The following is a 4,875-nucleotide window of genomic DNA, read 5'->3' on the forward strand; positions in this document are numbered from 1 at the left end:
AGGACTGGTGAAACCGGATGGCAACACCAGGCTCCAGTCTGATTTGGCAGAGTTTCTACAGCTGGATGCCCTTCCTAACGCCAACCACTCAGAAAGTGTAGTGGGTGCTTTTACGTGTCAGGAGAGGAACATATAGGATGCTAATGTATTCATTCCTTTTCCAAAAGTGTTAGGGGTTTAAGCAAATTGCTATTTCTAACAGATGGATCTACCATATGCTCTCTTGTTGGGTTATGTTTCTTTGTGCATGGCTTTGATAGTTGCTCTACTTTGACTGTATCTACCTCCTTGTTTCATATGGATATTGTTGAATGGACAAGAAAGTATACGCCTCACCTGTAAAAGTGTCCAGATTCTTCTGAATATACTATTCTCCACTGTGACCATTTACTATCATACATGTATTACTTATCACTAATCCCATACTCTAATCTTCTGAATTGGAAATCTTTCCCTTCACACTGACATCCAAAACTGTTTAACTGAGGCACTGTAGTATTTTTCTTTGGTGCACTGTTTTGTAATTTCTATCAGTGTGGTGCAAATATTTCAGTTTCTACATTTGCTTTACACGACATAAATGACACTGCATTTTCCATGTAAGTCTGTAACAGTACCTTTCTCCACCTAGCATCAATTTACTTTTCATTAAATTCATAAGGTAAATCATGTCACATACCAATGGAAAAGGTGTTTTTTGAAGGTTCTTGTTTAGTTCTTCAAACTTTACTGTGACATCAGTAAGATAACGTTATCTGTACTTAAAATCATTCAGAAGATTCAATGCTATGCTTATTTGTGGTAAACAACCATTGAGTCTTCCTAAAACATGCTATACAACAATCATCTAACTTCAGTGTAAAGTAAGAGATTGCCATGCTTTGCATATATGAAATTCTCGCTTGTTAAGTACATTTGAAATTCAAAAGATTCTTGGTGTATTATGTAGTGATATGGTTTTAAATTTGAAACAATTTCTTCACACAATAATACAAGTGCACCTTTCTTTCAACCAACCAATAGCTGATGCACCATCTACAGCTTCGTTAGTAGATTATGCCTTACCATTACCATTAAAGCATTGAATTTACCTCTTCCTATTGTTGCTGTTGGTTGTGATACATGTAACTCTTCAATGTTGAAATCTTCAGAAATGAAGCACAGATATAGACAGTTTAGCACATCTAATGGCTCCTCCAAAGATTCACAAATTGTACGTCTGAAAACTAGTCATACAATTGCATTTGAATACAGTTAAAACCTCAGTTTACCATTAGACTGCATGGAGATTTCAGAAGCCTTCCTTCTTTTCTAGAAAAAAACTGCTTTTTGAACATTCGCAATACAACTTTTAGTACAATATAGGTTCTGTTTGCATGCTACCTTTATGAAATTATATTTGATGCAATTGTTACATTTTTTTAATGAGAATTTTAGTGAAATGTGCATGTTTTGAAACTTTCATATCTTGGTTTTGAACCAACTGGGAAGTTCTAAGTTTTTATGGTGTGATGAAAAACAAATTTAGTTGACAGGAAGATGATGTAGAGTTGGGGTGGTGTGCAAGAGATGCACAGCGCTAGAAGCAAGTTAGTTACATGGGGGTAGAAATGGGAGATGGAGATAATAGGGGAGATCTGCTATTGACAAGATTAAGGAGCAGTACTGAGAACATATAGAAGTGATCTCATAATTACAGCAGCTGAGTGAGTAATTCTGTTGTCAGAGGGTGAAAAACAGATGGGTGTTAGAAACAAGTTATGGAAGGAATCAGTCCTTTATCATTTCTTCCTTGAGGCTCAATATCTGGAAATCAGCCTTCACTACTTCACCCCACATCTTCCTGGATTTCTCTGATTTCCCCTCTTCTATTAGTTCCATCTACATTTAGCTATTAGTATTCTTTATGCAGTGATCCTCAACCATATGCATCACATAACCATACTAGCACAGTCTTCTGTCTTGCATGCTACATTTGATTCCTCTTAGGCCCAATTTTCATATTAATATATTTGTTCTTTGTTGCATATGCACACTGACATTGCACATCCAACTGAGCATGCTAGCTCTATTTCTTCCAAGCCTTCACATGTCCTCCACATTCACAGCCCATGTTTCGCTACTACGTAGCATTGCTGTTCATTCACAAACATTATACAGTCTGCCTTTCATGCTGAGGGAGAGTTAGTAGCTCTGAACTCCATCTGATTCTTATCTAGGCAACTACACTTTCAGAGCATCATCATCCTCTGCTAATTAGGTCACCTAGGTAACAGAAACTATCTATTACCTCTAAGGATCATCCTGGGCATTTGACGGAATCTATTTCCTGTGTTCTTAGTGTTTATTGTTCCTGCTCATCTGCCACACACAAAGACTACTTTCTCTATAAACCTTGCGATTTCACTGCACCTTTTATGTGCCCATAAATTGTGCTAGGTACACATTATAGAATTTCTATGCACACTTTTTCTATATATCAAGCAGAACCATTTTCCTGCAGATAAGTAATTTGTTTGCTTCCCTGCTTACTAGTACTTTGGTCTTTGCTATGTTAACTCTAAGGCCCTTTGATTCCAAATTTTACTTCCACTCCTGGAATTGATTCTCTAATTCTACTATTGATACAGCAATAAGAACAAAGTCATCAAGGATAAACGGTCATGCCCTGGAGGACAATATTGAATAGAAGAGGACTGAGAACAGTTATGGTGAGCTCCTACCTGCACATCATATTTGTTGCTAACTCTCACCTTACTATACATGGCTTGGATGACTCACACCACTCATTCATCTACCCCTACCTTCTGCAGTGACTGCTATACAGGAGAATGAGGGACCCTGTCAAAGGCTTCCTCCATTTTTGGCTAAATGCTTCTGCAGTTGCCTGACTAGGAAGATAGAATCGATAATACTTCCCCTTGGCAAAAAAACCCAACTGCATCTCATCTAGGCTAACTCTTTTCCTACTTAGTTGAGCTATAACCCTTCCTTTAATGTTCATGACTTGGTCCAGCAATTTGATACCTTTTATTACTTCTCTTTAAACAGTTAGGGGAGACACCTTAGACAGAAGTAATTATAAAGGTATCAAATTGCTGGACCAGATCATGAAAGTTAAAAGAAAGGTTATGTTTATATGTTATGTAGGTAGGTAGGGTAAATCCCAGCTGTTTCCTCTTGAAGCACATCTGCTTCTCTGTCATGGCTTTGAGGACAATGTTGAATTGAAGAGGATTGAAAACTGCATATCATATTTGTTATAATCCAGTATATAGTCTCAGTTGCTGCTTCTGTGTTACTGCAAAATACATATTAAAATTGAGTATTATGGAAATATTTGCAGAGTTATTGTATAACAAAACAGAAAATTGGTAATTTCTTGGGACTATTTATTCACCATTACATGTGTTTCGTTTGCTAATAGCAACTATAAAGTTTTACAGGATAGACATCTAAGGAATTTTCTATTAGAAATTCTTCAGAGAGAGAAATTAAATTTGGATGAAGCAAAATGTGATGTTGATGGTTCAATATAAGCTGTCAGGTGTAGCAGATGATGACAGGCATGTTGGACCAACATCAAAGGTAAACATGGAAAAGAATAGAAATGCAGTTTTCATAATTTATTTGGTTACGGTTGCATTTACATGTTGGATATAGAAAGCTTGATTTGAAATATGAACAAATATTCCGCTACATAAAGTTACCAACAGCTTCAAGTCAGAAGAAAAATAGGAAGAAAGAATGTTGATATGACCAGATAGTACAAGGCATATTTTGTGTCAGTGTTTGCATTTGTCATTTGATTGTGTTGTGTTTTTTTCTATTGGGTTGGTGCATAATTATTGTCATTTTTTTTCCCAACAAATTTTATTCACCAAAAACAATAACAACATGTAACAAAAACATCTTTAAATGATTATTCCAGAGCATATTCACCATCTGCTTCAATTACTGCTTCCCATTTGCTTGGCAGCTGGTCGGAATAATCATTTAAAGATGTTTTTGTTAAATATTGTTATTGGTTTTGTTGGAAAAAAGCCATCTGTTCATGGTCTGCAACTGCTATTGTCTGGTCTCTTGGCTCATGGTGGTCACCATCTTGATCACGATGCTGCCTGTCTGCTCGTTGCTGGCTAACTTGACATGTGTCTAGGAAACCGTATTTATAATGGCCATTCTAGCTAGAAGGATGGATGTACCATAAGAGTAGTTTGTACTTATTTAGGTCACTTGTCCATCTGAATTTTCTGTGACACAGCCCAGGCTGGAGGTCAAGTGGAAACTCATCCATCACTTTCTGACAGGACAAAGAAATTTTTCACACCTAGTCAGTCAATAGCGGTGGATCAGGCAAGCAAGAATCCATAGATTCGGTTTCGAATCTCAGTTTGGAAAATAAAATGTAGTTTACACACTACCCACAGTGAGAAAGCCAAAGAGATTGAACGTTACAGATGCATGTGAAATTGAAAATGCAAGTCATTTACAAACAAATGAATACTTAAAACAGAAGCATAAATGTAATATGCTAGCGTGTTGAAAGAGATATGCAACTCTATTGATTACACGACCCACTAGAGGTCTAACAGAGGTAAGTTATCTTTCAGTAGCGTGGAGAACGTGTGATAGCATGTGATGAAAATATGATGCAAGTGTGTGTAAGCATGCAGGTGTGATACATAGAGCAAAACACTTTTAAAACAAAGCATGATATATGTGCATGCAAAAAAATGTAATTTCATTTAGGAATGAAAATGTTCAGTCAATTCAATCACCAGAACAATGTTCATAAAAAGATTGTTTTTTGTCTATATAGAAAAATGTTTGTTTTTTTATATACAAAATGGGGTTTGTTGGTTTTTTTTTTGT

The 4,875-nt window shown here is 36.3% G+C and overlaps 1 long non-coding RNA gene across 2 annotated transcripts in view; it reads right to left on the reverse strand.

The window, feature by feature from the left end:
- Positions 1–7: 7 nt before the first annotated feature.
- Positions 8–4,875, reverse strand: part of LOC128247315 (uncharacterized) — a 12,625-nt gene continuing 7,757 nt past the window's right edge. Inside the window, exon 3 of one of the 2 annotated variants that reach the window (XR_008263694.1) lies at positions 8–3,301. This is a non-coding gene — a long non-coding RNA (uncharacterized LOC128247315). Of the gene's footprint in view, positions 3,541–4,875 lie in introns of both variants that reach the window. The other variant, XR_008263693.1, reaches the window with a different exon arrangement.

The sequence above is a fragment of the Octopus bimaculoides genome, chromosome 3 (genome assembly GCF_001194135.2).
Source record: "Octopus bimaculoides isolate UCB-OBI-ISO-001 chromosome 3, ASM119413v2, whole genome shotgun sequence".
NCBI classification, from domain to species: domain Eukaryota; kingdom Metazoa; phylum Mollusca; class Cephalopoda; order Octopoda; family Octopodidae; genus Octopus; species Octopus bimaculoides.